This window comes from Pongo abelii, chromosome 2, assembly GCF_028885655.2.
Source record: "Pongo abelii isolate AG06213 chromosome 2, NHGRI_mPonAbe1-v2.0_pri, whole genome shotgun sequence".
NCBI lineage: Eukaryota > Metazoa > Chordata > Mammalia > Primates > Hominidae > Pongo > Pongo abelii.
This window is the reverse complement of record NC_085928.1, coordinates 132,124,334-132,141,195: the sequence shown is the minus strand read 5'-3', so window position 1 is coordinate 132,141,195 and position 16,862 is coordinate 132,124,334. Positions and strand designations below refer to the sequence as shown.

At 36.6% G+C, this 16,862-nt stretch overlaps 1 long non-coding RNA gene across 1 annotated transcript in view; it reads right to left on the bottom strand.

The window, feature by feature from the left end:
* Nucleotides 1-1,582: 1,582 nt before the first annotated feature.
* LOC129058614 (uncharacterized) overlaps nucleotides 1,583-16,862 on the bottom strand; it is a 128,141-nt gene continuing 112,861 nt past the window's right edge. The window contains exon 4 of the long non-coding RNA XR_008523850.1: nucleotides 1,583-1,709. This is a non-coding gene — a long non-coding RNA (uncharacterized LOC129058614). The remainder of the gene's footprint in view (nucleotides 1,710-16,862) is intronic.

Here is a 16,862-nt window from a genome sequence, read left to right as displayed (position 1 = left end):
CTCTGGTAGTAACCTGATCCTTCTGATTCTTCTCCCTGGGAGTTTATTGACTGGACAGTGGGGGATATCTGTGGGGGTCAAGAGAACTAAGTGGAACCCTCACATGGCTAAGAGATCTTCTGATATCATTGTATAATAAATAGTGGAAGACAAATTCTATACTCCACAGAGACAATGTATTAGTTTCGTATTGCTGCTGTAACAAATTTCCACAAACTGAACAACTTGAAACAATACAAATAGATATTACAGTCCTGAAAGAAATAAATCTAAACTCAGTTTTCATAGGCTAAGATCAAGGTTTTAGCAGAGCTGCATTCCTTCTGGAGGCTCTAGAAGAAAATCTTTCCTTTCCTTTCCTAGTTTCTAGAGGCTGTCTTCATTTTATGGTTCCTGCTCATGCATCACATCACCATTTTTCCTTGATATCACCTTCTCATCACCTTCTGTTTTTGTCCCAGATCTTCTTATCTCCCCTTTGTAAGGACCTCTGTCATTAAATTGGGGCCAGCTGGATAATCCAGTGCACTCTCCGCAACTTAATCACATCTGCAAAGTTCCTTTGCTATTCAAGGTAATATAGTCACAGGTTCCAGGGATAAGATGGGAACATCTTTGGCAGTATACTATTCAGCTGGCCAGTCATCAAGCAAACATAGTCCATTTTATAAAACTATTATCATTAAAATTAAACATTTAAGTTTAAGAGAAAAACAATTTACATGGTTGATATGGTTTGGCTTTTTGCCCCCACCCAAATCTTGTCTTCAATTGTAATACCCAGGTGTTCAGGGAGGAACCTGGTGGGAAGTGATTGGATCATGGGGGCAGTTTCCCCCATCTTGTTCTCATGATAGTGAGTGAATTCTTCACAAGATCTGATGGTTTTATAAGTGTTTGGCAAGTTCCTCCTTCGCTGACTTTTCTCTACCTGCTGCCTTGTGAAGAAGGTGCCTGTTTCCCCCTCATCTTCCACTATGATTGCAAGTTTCCTGAGGCCTCCCCAGCCATGCAGAACTGTGTCAATTAAATCTCTTTCCTTTATAAATTACCCAGTCTTGGGTACTTCTTTATAGAAGTGTGAAAACAGACTAATACAATGGTAGAATAAAATACTTGCATAGTAGACAAAACTCTCTGGACTATTTACATACATAACACTATGTATGTATTAGAATAGAATACTTTATGCATTTTAATGGTCCTACATTAATTAACAGGAAAGCTTCACTTTTAATAATCCTGTATTAATGCAATAAGAAAACTATCTCAGTTTTTGATTTTTTAAAGTTTGTATTTATCTGATTGCTGAGACTGAATTTTATCTTATGTATAATGTCCATTTTGGTGTCCTTTCCTTATGCTTTGCTTATGTTTTGTCTGCTTTTCTTTTGGGTTGTTCATTATTTTTTCACTCATTGAATTATATGTGTTTTTATATGTTCTTAATATTGAACTTGTTGAGTATTAGATACGTTGCAGATGCCACTTGTCAGTCTATAAATTAACGTTTAAATTTGTTTATAATATTTTATAGCAGAATTTCTTTTCTTTTTTTGGCTTAACACGATATAGATTTATTTCTCGGTCATATCACAAAACAGTGCAGGCTGGAAGGGGTTCCATCTCAGATGGATACACAGCTCCAGACTCCTTTCGTCAGGCTCCATGCTCTCCTCAGAGTTCTCTGCTGGATTCTCTAAGCCAAGCTGGAAAAGAGAACATGGAGGATTGTGCAGAAGTTTTTATGAGTCAGGCCTAGAATGGCAGGCATTACATAGTCCGCTGGACAACATTCAGTGACATGGTTGTCCATAACCACAAGGAAGGATAGAAAATTGTTATCTGGTTATACGCTTAGGAGGAAAATGAGTGATCAAATAAACAATTATTCAATCTCTGCCATAGGCCCCCAATCTGGTCATCAAATATTTGCGTAGCCTTCCTCTCACAGGCTATCCAAAGGAGACAACCCCAAAGTCCCTCAAAGCCCCACCCAGTCTCTGCACCCAGATTAAATCTAGGATCTCCAAGGACTGCATGGTCTCCTCCATCAAGTCTAGATCTGACCTCTTCTAGTCTAGAGATCTGTCACTTTGGATTAAAAAAACCAATTTACCTGCTTCCCATTCCCCCTCCCCCATATCAACCCAATATACTATGATGGATTAGGAGCAGGGTATTCTCAATAGAAACTCTCATTTAGAAAGGGATAGAAGAGAGATATAGCAACATTGGCCCTTAGCTAGACAGTCAGTAAGAAGGCTCCCTCCTCTGGGATAGAAGAAGTACTTTAGTTACACCCAAATTCTGCACTCTGGGAAAAACTCATTTGTCCTTCATTCTCTAGGGCCCCTGGTTTGGCCCTTTGTGGTGTTTTTTCTAGTCGATAATTTCTCTGTCCCTGTCTGAAGTCTGGAGAGCTGGAGCATATGGGCTTATGGAGTTTATGTGCTTAGAGCTTTTACAGGAGTGATGCAAATCTGGAAGTCCACCTTGGCCTCTCAAAGTGCGGGATTATGGGCGTGGGGTTTCACCATGTTGGCCAGGCTGGTCTCGAACTCCTGACCTCAAGTGATCTGCCTGCCTTGGCCTCTCAAAGTGCTGAGATTACAGGCCTGAGCCACTGTGCCCAGCCTATTATTCATTTTCACAAGAATCTTGTGAAGTAGATACTTGTATCAGTTAGGGATACTTGTATTAAGTCAGAGATACTTCATACTTGTACTAAGTCAGAGAGGCAGGCCCTCTACGAGCCATACAGAATAAGGAATTTTTATTGGGATTTGGCCTTATGCAATTGTAGGATCTGGTTAAGCAATGTATGTGTGACTGTTTTTTGTTTGTTTTTGTTTTGTTTTGTTTTGTTTTGTTTTGTTTGCATCTGGTGCTGGGTCCTGAAGTGAGTAGGACAATCATTAGGGAACTGTGGCTGTTAGCCTCTACGATGATGGCCCCAGTGATTCCTGCTTCCTAGTATTTACACCCTTGTGTAGTCCTGTCTCATATGGTACCAGTAGCAATCTGTGTGACCGACAGATACAGCAGTAGCGATGGCATGTCACTTCTGAGATTGGGTTATAGCAGAATTTCTAATATTAACTTGGTCAGATTTATCCATGTTTTCTCTACACTATGTGCAATGTGCTATCTTTAAGAAATCCTTTCTACCCTCAGGTCATCAAAATTTATCCTACGTTGTTTTTGCAAATTTGGGATCCTTTTTGTTGTTTTTTAAAAATTATAACTATAATATTTTTATATGATCTAGTACTGACATAATTTTTTTTCTGATAAGATACCCAGCCAAGGCCATGCACAGTGGCTCACGCCTGTAATTCCAGCACTTTGGGAGGCCAAGGCGGGCGGATCACGAGGTCAGGAGATCAAGACCATCCTGGCTAACACGGTGAAACCCCATCTCTACTAAAAAATACAAAAATAAATTAGCCGGGTATGGTGGTGGGCGCCTGTAGTCCCAGCTACTCGGGAAGCTGAGGCAGAATGGGGTGAACCCACGAGGTGGAGCTTGCAGTGAGTCAAGATCGCGCCACTGCACTCCAGCCTGGGCGACAGAGTGAGACTCCGTCTCAAAAAAAAAAAAAAAAAAAACCCAGCCAAATTTTCTAGCATTTCCCTAGGTGATTGTCTCCTTGGTAATTGGAGCACCACCTCTATTCTGTGCAATTTTTCATATTTGCATCTGTTTTGAGTTTCTATATAATGTTCTGGTAATCTGCTTGTCACTGTTTCAGTCACTGTATCTTTCCAAAAAAATTAATAAATAAATAAAAAACAAACATAAGGTTTTATTCTCGTAGGATTTGTCTCTTTTTTTCTGTTTTCCCCTTAAGAATTACTTCGACTTTTATTGGAATTTCAACCAAACACATTAATTTTAGAATTACTTTGTCAGGTTTCATGAAAAAACTTAAAATTTCCACTGAAATTACAATGAATTTATAGATTAGATTGAAGTGAATTACAACTAGTCTCGTCACTCCATCCACAAATGTAGCTAATCTCTAATCTCTTTTTATATATTTTAAAACCCTTAAAGGCTTGACATTGTCTTCATAAAGTTTTTGTAACTCAAATTTTAGATTGATTTCTCAGTACCCTGTCATTTGTTGCTATTACTAATGAAATAGATTTTCCTGACTACCCTTTGCAATTGGCTATTCCTGACGTATGTAAACACTATCATCAAATATTATATATCGATCCTTTCTCCAAAAACTTTACTGAATTAACACTAATTTATAAACTTGGCTAGTAAATTTCTTAGATTACAATGTACAACCTTTTATCTACAAATAATAATTGTATCTCCTCCTTTTAAATAGCCTGCCTGTCTTCCTTCCTTCCTTCCTTCCTTCCTTTCTTCCATTTTTTTGCTTATTGTGTAGTATGTGACTACCAGTAGATTAAAGAACAATGGTGATGATGGTAGACATACCCCTGTTGTTTCTGATTCTAATTTGATTTGTCTTCTAAATTTAGACCACTAACTGTGGTTAGTAGTCTAACCACATGTTAGTAGTTACCATGTATCAGATTGACATGATTTGGCTCTGTGTCCCCACACAAGTCTCATCTCAGATTGTAATCCCCACGTATTGAGGAAGGAAACTGGTGGGAGATGATTGGATCGTGAGGGCGGTTTTCCCCATGCTGTTCTTGTGATAGTGAGTTCTTATGAGATACGATGGTTTAAAAGTGTGGCACTTCCCCTGCTCTCTCTCCTGCTGCCATGTAAGACATGCCTTGCTTTCCCTTAACCTCATGCCATGGTTGTAAGTTTCCTGAGTCCTCCCCAGCCATGTGGAACTGTGAGTCAATACACTTTTTTGTTTCTAAATTATCCAGTCTCAGGCAGTTCTATACAGCAGTGAGATAATGGACTAATACACAGATTAAGGACAATGCTTTCTATTTCTGTTTGGGATGAGATTTTAACAAGTATTTTACTGGATTATATTAAAAGCCTTTTCCATATCTATTTAGGAGATTACTGGACATTTTAATATAGTTCTTTTAATATATTAATGAAAAGATTACATTTATTTTTCGTGTGAATTATCCTTACGATTGTGGATTAAAATCTACCTATTTATTTATTTATTGAATTTATTTTGAGAGAGAGTCTGGCTCTGTTGCCCAGGCTGGAGTGCAGTGGTACAATCATGGCTCACTGCAGCCTCAACCTCTTGGGTTCAAGCAATCCTCCCACCTCAGCCTCCATAGTAGCTGGGACTACGGGCATGTACTACCACAGCTGGCTAATTTTTGTGGTTTTTTTTGCAGAGACAGGGTTTTGCCGTATTTCCCAGGCTGGTCTCAAACTCATGGGCTCAAGTGATCCACCCACCTTGGCCCCGGTAAAGTGCTAGTATTACAGACATGAGCGACTGTGCCTGGTCTGTGTTTCTTTTAGACAATGTTAGATTTTACTTGCTAGTGCTTCGTCTAAGAATTAACATAAAATTTTTATCCTTTGTAATCCCAGTTGGGTTTTGATATTAGTTTCATGATCCTAAAAAGAATAGGATACATTTAGCAAATACTGTGACTGTTCTATGAAGCCTAGTAAAGTGAAACTGTGAAGCTGACTGAAGTCTGATTTTTTTATGTGGGGTGAAAAAAAAGAGAGAACAGAAAGTTTAACTAAGTCACTAGTTCTCCAGCATTTGGTCTTATGACCATTTTACACGCTTATAAACTCTGAGGACTTTAAAAAGTCTGTTTCTGCTAGTTATGTCTATGAATATTTGTTATATTAACTTTAGTCAGAGACTATCACTTGTATAGTACTGTTTTTCTGAAATTTTTTGAGAATCTCTTTGTGGTCTTGTAATAAATAAGTTTATACAAGTGTTAATAGTCACTAAAAAGAATGTATGTTCTCTGGGTGTTGGATGAAAGATTCTACATACATTTATTAATTTAAGCTTGTTAATTTTGCTGTTCCATTATGGTATAGCCCTACAAACACTGTTGTCACTTTCTGCCTTTTTTATATGTTTCTAAATTTTCCAAAAGTATAATTATTTTCATTTTATATGTCATAAATCGTGGTTAGGTTGTTAAATGCATAAAAGTCTTGAGAGTTATATATTCTTAGCAGATTGTTTCTTTTAACATAAAATGATGTTCTATTTCTTTTATATTTTTGGTTCCTATATACTAGACATTTCAGCTCTTTATTTTCAAAATTTCTCTAGCCTTAGATTTTAGTTGTCACTTTTATTAACTCCATATAGCTAGTTCTTTTTTAATCTTATTTAATGCTCTGTTTTAATAGGTGAATTTAGTAATTTTACTTTTATTGTATTACTGATATATTGGACCTTGACTGAATCTCCAAGCAGTTGTTGTAGCCTTTACTTCCACCGTGTGTACAGATATACCAATACACCATTTCCTGGGCTAATATTTTCTCATTTGCACGTCTCCTATTGTTTATTATCCAAGCTTCATATAATATATATACACTTCTAAATACAATGGCTTTGTCTGGTGTTTGCATAGAATAAAATTATGTTTCATCCACAAAACTCATACAATGTTTTTCACAAAATTAAGTAGGGGGGAAATATGGAGTTATTTTTCATATACATTATTAAATGGAATGACCTTATTACTGTCGATATTCTGAAAAGTATTTGGAGTGTCAAGAAAGCAGATTCACATCCTGGATGTCAATGGCACTGAGAAGGCAACTTGTACATGTTACTGTGTAGAAGACTACTGTTTGTTAGCAACCATATTAAAGTTCATAAGCAATGTGTATAGCATGGTTGGTTATTTAAAAGCACATTGCCATATTGTGCACATTTTAGGAAATTGATAAGTTTACAGGTAAAAGAGAATGACTTCTTCCCATTTAAACAGTAGGAAATAGCTTTCCAATTAGCAAATTGCCTAAAATGTGGGCAAAACATCTGATTTTTAAAAACAGATTACCGATATTAGGTAACAGATGTCTGTATTCAGTTCTGACATTTCAATTGCTCAAAGTGGCTTCGTTTCTCACTCACTGCTGTAGTTTTGTAATCCACTAAAGTAATGGTACCTCAAAATGTTTCTTTTCTAACTTCTGACCTCTGCTATTTGTTTTAACAAATTTTATTATATTTTATCTCACCTGGTTAGTAAATCACCTCGAAAAAGTGTGAAATTATTTTTAAAAAATTAAATGAAAGCTAAATAAGCCTTTTTAAAAAAGAAAATGAGAAGCTGGGCTTTTATATAGGAAATTTAAACAAAAGAGCTCGAAATTCTACAAGAGACATTTGAATAAGTGAAGCAGAATTTATACAAGATACATTTAACATTTCGTTACATGATGCATAGATTTTGAAATGTTTCCACTACATGTTTAAAAAAACTATACAAATAGCATGAAAATTAGATTCTAGACATAATATCAAGTAAAAATAATGTAGTTTCAAATGTTGATTACAGACTGCTAGAAGACAATAAGATTGAATATCTTCATGAACTTGGGGAAGAAAAAGATACCTTAAACTGGATGAAAAAAAAAAACTACAGTTAAATAAAATCAATGAATTGAACTACATTAAAATTAAGAACCATCGATTATTAAAAAGACACCATTGATACAGGGAAAAAGAAACTGACAATGTGAAAGAAGATATTAACAACAAATATAATTGGTAAAAGAGTTATATGCAGATTATGTAAGGAATTCCTTCAAATGGACAAAACAATGAAGCCATTTAAAAAGAAAGTGGGAAAATATTTGAACAAGTCCTTCACAAGGAAAGTATTTCAAAATTTCACAAATGTGTATATAAACATCCATGATCCAGTTGTAGCCAATGGCTATATGAGAGCAAGTCTTATTCTGGGGATTCTCAAAGAGTTTTCTCTACTTCTAAAAGAGATGCACAGAAAGATGAAACCATTCTGCAGATGAATGGTGGTGATGGTTGCACAACCACAAACAATATCAATATACTTAATAACACTGAAACGTACACCTAAAATTGGTTAAGATAGTAGATTTTTGTGCATTTTTTCACAGTAAAATTGGGAAAAAGAGAGCTGCATGGACAAAAACCACACTAAAAAATGCCCAACTTCACTAGTCATTAGGACACCGCAAATATAAACCCTAACAAATATATATCTACAAGAATTACTAAATATTTAAAATTTAGAAACCCTAAATTCAGGCTGGGCGTGGTGGCTCACACCTGTAATCCTAGCACTTTGGGAAGCCGAGGCGGGTGGATCACCTGAGGTCGGGAGTTCTAGACCAGCCTGACAAACATGGAAAAACCCCGTCTCTACTAAAACTACAAAATTAGCTGGGTGTGGCGGTGCATGCCTGTAATCCCAGCTACTCAGGAGGCTGAGGCAGGAGAATCTCTTGAACCCAGGAGGCGGAGGTTGCAGTGAGCCGAGACTCAGCCATTGTACTCCAGCCTGGGCAACAAGAGCGAAACTCCATCTCGAAAGAAAGGAAGGAAGGAAGGAAAGAAGGAAAGAAGGAAAGAAACCCTCAATTCATTGCTAATAGGAGTACAAATTAGCACAATCACTTTAGAAAATCTTTTTGTAGAATCTACTGAATCTGAATACACAAGTATCCAATGACCTACAGTTCAAATCCTACATATATGCCCAACAGAAATGTGTGTGTATATATATGTGTGTATATATGTAAATATGTGTGTGTATGTTGTAACCTCGTTCTACACACAGACACACACACACATAAATAAATAAATATATATATATATACACACACACACATATACATATATACAAATATATATGCTGGTACATAGCCACACATATATGTGTGGATATACATATGAATGAGTATCAAAAGGCATGCACAAGAATGCTCATACTAGAAACATTCAAAATATCCTCATAAATTACAAATTGTGGTATAGTTACACGATGAAATACAATGTCAGTAAAAAGAATAAACTATTGCTACACAAAATGAAACAGATGAATCTCATGAACCTAATTGAATGAAAGAAATCAAAACAAAAGAAAACACTGTATAATTCTATTTATATAAACTTAAAAATGGCAAAGTATCTATGGTATCAGAATAGTCATTATCTTTGGGCAGGAAGAAGAGTATAGTCATTGAGAAGGGGCACAAATAGACTTCTGGGATGCTGATAGTATTCTGCTAGTATTCTGCTTCTTGACTGGTGTCTTAGCTTGGGCTCTTCTCGAAAGTAGACCCTGAAATAGGGATTTGGGTGCATGTAATTTGAGAGTTGATCACATAAAGTACAAGTCAGGACATGGAGAAGGTAAGACAGGGAAGGAGCGAAAGCAAGGAAAGTTGCACTAATGAGCCGATGCCACTGCAGACAGTATGGGCTTATTCTTGCTGCTGTTAACTCTCTGAGAACCATTTGGGACAGGTTTGTACTGCTCATGTTTCACTGGAGGATGAGGATGGAGGATGAGAATGAGGAGGATGAGCAGTCTGTGCCACTTAGGACCAGACTCCCATCCTGTTGTTTGAGGGTTGCCCCATGGGAATTAATCACCTACGTCCTCATTTTATCAACAGTTTTTCATGGTGACAGAGAAAGTGCAAGACCCCATCTTTCCCACATGCAGTTGAATCCAGGTGGGCTGCAGGGCTACTATGATGCACAGCATCAGTGATGCCTGTTACAGGCTGTGTGCTGATTGCCTGGCTGTGACAATTTCTCATGCCATCTCCTTATGACTAGTACACTTTTATGTATAAGTGTTACACTTCAATAAGAAGTTTATTTAAATATCGTTCAAAGTAAATGCATGAACTATGAATGCAGTGAAATTCCAGAAAAAGGATAATAGCTGAGATGCCTTATACTTAAGAGCAAACCCTTCTCCCAACCACTCTGGATCAAGTTTCAAGGTGATCCAATCAGCTAGTGTTTGTCTCAATAACCGCAGCATCTCAGAGTCCCTTACATGACAAAGTTTTGCCAATATGGAGAATGATGCTGGCCATGCAATTCAACCTATGCTTACAAATATAATTATTCACTCGGTCACTCAGTCACTCCCTTGTTCATTGAGTATTGAATACTCATTCAGTGAGTATTCAACTGACCATGCAGTTGGTCAAACACCGCATGTGGTTCTGGTGATAAAATGATGAGCAAATTCTTCCGCCACCTTCAAGGCATTCATAGACCAGTAAGGAAGAGAGATATGTCACCAATTAAATGTTACAGAAATAGTTTAGAAATAAAACAGCAAGGCTGGGTGTGGTGGCTCATGCCTGTAATCTCAGCACTTTGGGAGGCCAAAATGGGTGGAACTGCTTGAGCCCAGAAGTTTAAGACCAGCCTGGGCAACATGGCAAAATCCTGTCTCTACAAAGAAAAAAATATATACAAAAATTAACTAGACGTGGTGGGGCATGCCTGTAGTCCCAGCTATGCAGGTGGCTGAGGCAGGAGGATCACTTGAGCCCAGGAGGTTGAGGGTGCAATGAGCCATAACTGCACCACTGCACTCCAGCCTGAGCAATAGAGCAAGACCCTGTGGGAAGGGAAGGCAAGGGGAGGGGAGCAGAGGGAAAAGACAAATAGGCAGGCAAGAAGGAAGAACAGCAGCATAAGCAAAGTTCCCCGAGCATCAGTTTTGTCCAAGACATTTGGGAATGGCATTGCAGTGACACTTGAAGGAGGAGAAAATTTGGTGAGATGAAAAAAGCAGGCAAAGAAGACAAATGTAAACAAAGACATGAGGCTGCAGGTGCCTTCAATTGAAGGAGGATGTAATCGAGTATGGCCAAACTCTACATGGTGGTGTGGGTGGTGGGGAAATGAGTTATGGAGCTGATGTGGTAGGGAGAGTCAGATGGTAAGAGGCCTCAAATTGTACATTATTGTAACCAATATTTATTTTATAGATAAGGTAGAATCTAGAAAAGTTTTGTAAGTAAATGAGGAAGTGACATCAGCAAACTCCTGTCTTAATAAGCAGAGACATTAAGCGGAGGATAACTTGGAATGAAGAAAAACTATAGACAAGGAGGTCAGTTGAGAGGCTACTGAAATACTTCAAGGAAAGGCAATATGGGCATCTAATTAGTAGAGGCTAGAGGTAATACCTCTATAAACGTGCAAGTTTTACCATTTATGTGTAGTCCTAGCCCCAGACAGATTATAATGTGCTATTCAAGTAATAAGCACCCTTGACAGACAAATAAAGGGAAAAATAGCCCTCTCTAGGAACCTAAAATATATTTACAGTAGTGAGACAAGGCAAAGAAGCACAATTTAAACATCCTGATACAAAATCCTGTAAAATAATAAAAGAGAAAATGAGCAAATAAAATAGAGCTGAATGTGTAAGGAACCAATAAAGCTATTTCTAGTGACTAAGTTATTAAATTAACACATACACACACACACACATACAAAGAAAATGAAATTTTTGTGAGAAAAAATTTCTTGGTGCATGTTTGTTTTTTGTTTTTACAAAAAAAGGAAAGGTCTAAAATATAATTAATAGCAGATTAACAAGTCAGAAAAGCACAGGGCTTTGCACGGAATTTTGGAAATGTAATTCATATGTATAAAATGTATAGACTAAATAAAACAAATTACTAATATGCTTTGGGAAAAAAGTTGAACTTCCAATAAATAGAACTATTTTCTAGGGGAAAAAAATGAGTACACGGAGCAACTCTAGAAGGGGAAAAGGATGCTTAACAAAGCTGTTAAAAATCATAAGAACACACACATGTAACTATCTGTACTTTCAACAGGTACTTCTCACACACCTTTTATTTGCCAGGCACTGTTCCAGGGCTGGAGATACAGCAGTGAATGAAACAGATACAAATCCCTGCCTCACGAAACACACATTATCATCCACTTTGCAATCAATCTATTCCTTACATTTCTAAAATGCAGTCTGATCTCACCCCCTGCTTAAACCCTCCAGGGGTAAGCTAGCATGACCCGTCACTATTCTCTATGTAGCCCAGCCAGACCAAGCCCTCCCATACCTCTCTGATCTCATTTTCTTCCAGCTATTTCCTTGCTTTCAATAGTCCCACTATGCTAGCCTTCTTCATGTTCTTCAAATATTTCAAGCTTATTTCTATTTTAAAGCTCTGTCTCTTGCTTTTCTCTCTGCCTGGCAAGACTTGCCCCAGATATTCACATGATGCTGCCTAAGCCCTGCAGACTCAGCTCAAATATTCTCTCCTTGGTGACATTTTCTGGACTGCATAAGCTCAGAGCACTTAGCACTTTAAAATTGTTTTATCATCTCCTCTAAGCTCCACAAGAGCATGGAGCATGACTATCACATTCAACAGTGGAGATGCCCAGTGCCTATAAGTGCTTGACAAATAGTAGATGTTCAAAAAGGACTGCTGTTAAATGACCGAGTATGTGTGCGTATGGTTTAGTGAGAGAAGGTCACTTGAAAATTGCAACTTAGCCAATTGCCCAGCCATGAAAATTTAAAGAAAAATAAGCTCTTTCTACCAATTCATGCTATTTGTGCTATGCCCGTATGTGGCAGGTTCTCAAATCAACAACGTGTATTTGGTGGCAGAATGGCAGTGGTGATTTTGGTGATGATGATGATGACTAAATGAGTTTTACTGCACTGTACCCCGAGATAACAAGTCTGTACACAGGCCAAAAACCTCAACCAACCAACCTCCAACTAATGGTCAGAAAAGACAGAAAGTAAATTCTTTTCTGCTCCTGAATTTTAATTGTGACTTGCAATGTACATGTGTTTCACCTTTACCTTCTCTAAGCACAAGGCACTGTCAGTTTTCCTCAGCAGCTTGCTACAATCAAATGTGTATGGCTATGCATATATGTATTCATTTATCAGGATTTTACGTGAAACTCCAATTTTATTTACACTCGCAAATCTTCTACAAATTTGTAAAGCCACAAAACCCAAGGCTGACTCTAAAATCTTTAGACATGCCATTCCAATTTGGTGGCAATCAGAGTTCAGGTCATGTTTATGTGGCCTCTTAGTCCCAGCAATATTTAAACTTCAAATGCTGAGCATCATATATATAAGCATGATGCAGTGCAACCTGAACCTGGAAAAAAAAACCACTCCAGCACCTTTGATTGTCTTGTTGATTGCAGAGTGGTGAACCCATGTACATTGACTTTTCAATCAACCACTTTTTGCCTCAGTTGGCTCAGAAAGAGAATGTCAGCTAAATAAACATTTCTGACAATTGACCTGCAGTGCGACAAGACGCTCATAAAAGAAAAAGGAAAAGATAATTTAAACTGCCTGTCAGCTTTTCTTTTTCTGATAGAAAGTAGAGCTTTGGATACTCTGAGAAAGATTCCAATTTGTACAATTTGTACATACTAGTGGTAGTAGAAAATAAAGCCAAACTATAAGGGAGTTCAAAGTGTCACTAATTTTGCAATTAAAAATCAAGGACATCAGGAAGGAATGAAAATAACTCACTTGTATAGAGGCAGTGAAAACAACATTCATGTCACAGATATAGCCATTTCCATCTCCACCCTCCTCATTACTCAGGCTGAAAAATGGAAGAGTGAGGCTGTCTTACCCAGGCTGAACTCTTCCCTGCAGCCAGAGAACGGGAGACGGTGGAGGAACTAGCTGTGTCAAGCTAGCTGTGTGACCTTGGTAGGTCACCTCATGGCTGCACCTCTCTTTTCCCATCTATGAAATGCAGAGGTGGAGATGAGCACTGTAGTTCCTGTTAATTCTAATATTCTAATAGTTTGTTTTTCACAACCTGCAGAAAAACATAAGGGAAAACAACTTGATACTTCTATTCTCTCCTTTCAATATAAGTGATACATGAATCACTTAAATTCAAACTGAAAAAGAACAAATAGAATTTCACCCCTTCTCCCTATTCCTAGCTTTCTCAATAGTGTGTTTTAAATCAATTTCCATATCTTTCAGGACCCAAGGATATTTCTTCCTAATTTCCACCTTCCAAATTTGCTACTTCATGGCACTTACTTTTAATGAGTGAGTTTCTGCTTTCTTCAAGAAGCTGTCTGAGAAGGTGGGGTCAGAGGACCAAAAGATATCATTTATTCTCTTAGGAATCTGAGACTATAAATATTTTGTTATGGGTGCAGATTCGTTTAACCTAAAGTTGGGATCATGTTAAATAGAGAGTATCTGCCTTAAAACAGCTTGATATGTGACCCCTATATTTATAACTCTTTTAACTTAAAACTGCAGTACTCACCAAAACTCACATATACCATTGCCAAAAGATTGCTACTTAAGTACGCTTTCAGTATTGGGACACATAAGCCAGTCTACAACCATGTATATACAATGCAAACATTTATTTCATAATTACTTTTTAATTTCGTAGATCTTCTTCAATTTGTGAATTTCCTTTGCTTTGCTGTACTTGAAATGGACAGCACATGCATGGCCCATAAAATTAAAAACCAAAAAAAAGTCAATGAAATATTTTATTTGGGAAATTAATGCTTGATGGTTTGAGTCAACAAGAATCAAGAATAAAAGATTCCAAATCTACTCTGTGAGATAAAATGGTCCCATTGCACAGTGAGTGCTCTCCTTCAAGGCACGCAAAGAGATGCTTGAAGCGCATGATAGTGCTAGGCCCATAAAACCAATGATGATAAGAAAGCTGTTGTGCTAATGTAGGAAATAGGAAAACTTTTTATTCTATTGTTCTAGAATCAGATGATGTAAATTCCTATACCTCTACACTAGACAGTTAAAACAGTCTTGGTGACATTTATACCACAAAATTTTCTCACCAAACAAGAGAACTTGGCAGGCCTAGTATCATATTCAGCCATAGTTCAATCATAAAGGAATTTGGAAAAAACTCTGCCCTAAGTTTGGTCAAGATCTTGAAACTGCATGCTATAATAAGTGTCACTGAAACTGTGACAAACATTACACACATTACACATATCCTAGAACTAAAAGTTTCTTTCATGGTTGGAATTATTGGATCCCAAAATTTTAGCATTGAAATTCTTATTGAAGTGGAAAAGTAAGAACTGTTGAAGATTTTTTTAAAAAAAGAACTAAGCATGAAAACCATACTTTAGCTAACAGAAGTCTTTTCAGTATTCTCCTAGATATAGATACAAGTAAAATAAGCAACGCCAGCATTCTGGAGAATAGTTCTCCCCTTCTCTGTTGCTATTTCTACTTTATTGCCTTCATAGAAACTTTCCTTCTCTGACATTGCCAGATTTGCTTACCTATTCCATGTATAATATCTACCTTCCCCTAATAAAATGTAAGCTCCATGAGGACAGACATATTATGTCTCTTATTCACCATCATATCCACAGCAAACATTTGAAAATAAAATAATTGAACAGATGAACGTATAAATGTATGAGGTAAAATTTGAAAGTAGTACAGTTTCTTGACATGATGAAGCATGCCTGTATTGCTACAAATAAGGATAAGTAGAAATACAAATAAGTAGAATAAATAGGAAGAGAGTCATCTTTAGTAAAACCTTCCTAGCATTTTAAGAAGCCTCAAATAACTTGTGCAAAAAAAGTTACGAATATTATTATCCAATAATATGTTGGATAATATATTCCTACATAAATAAACGTATTGTGACTTATAATTTAAATACTTGGTGATATATGATTAAAGTATCCTTTTAAAAGCATATCTTTCTGTTTGACTTGTTTTCTGATCAACTATTATATTTAAATAGTGTGAAATGGGCTTTAGAACCTAAGTACAGCATACATAACATGAACACCGTCTATTTCAGAAATAAAAATTCAGTTTACCATTGTGGGACTTAATTCATTAGTTTTTGATGCTTTAAATTAGGGATTTCTTATTTACAGTATTTTTCCTACTTTTTCCATTAACATGATCCTATTCATGTTATACATTTTATAACTATCATTGCACTGTATTCTAAATTATGTTAGGTAACAATGAAAGTATAACTAGATAAATTGGACTACATCAAAATTTAAAATTTCCTCATCAAAGGACACAATCAACAGAGTGAAAAGGCAACCCATGGAATGAAAGACAGTATTTATAAATCATATATCTTCAAATCACCAAACAAATGAAGAACTCCTACAGCTCAAAAACAAATAGTTTAAAAACGGACAAAGGATTTGAACAGACTTTTCTCCAAGGAACATATACAAATTGCTAAGAAGCATATGAAAAGAGGCTCAACATCATTGTCATTAGGAAAACGCACAAAAAACCACCATGAGTTACTGAGTTACTACTTCATACCCATTAGGACATCCAGTATGGAAAAAAAAAAAAAAAAAAACTTGTACATGATTGGTGGGAATGTAAAATGGTACAGCCATTATGAAAATCAATATAACACTTCCTCAAAAATGTAAAAGTTAACATATAATCTAGCAATTCCACTTCAAGGTACATGCCCAAAATAATTAAAAGCAGGGTTTCAAAGAGAGACTGTACACCTGTGTTCATAGCAGCATTATTCAGAATAGCCAAAAGGCAGAAGTAACCCAAGTGTCCATTAATGGATGGACACATAAAATGTAGTATATACACGCAATTGATTATTTAGCCTCAAAAAGGAAGAAAATTCTGATACATGCATGTATCACATATGTCAGCTCTATGGATCAGCATTTATTTGTTACCCATTATCGGACTTTGGTTTCTTTAGGTCATGTGTAATGTTTATCTATTAAAAATAATGCAGGAGTAAATATTTTAATGAATTAAGCCTTTCTCTGTATTTTGTATTTGATTTAACCTAAGGCTAGCTTCTTCTTGGGCTAAATTAGTAGGTCATAGACTATAAACATGTTTGAAATTCTCTACTCATAAGAATTTATTTTTAA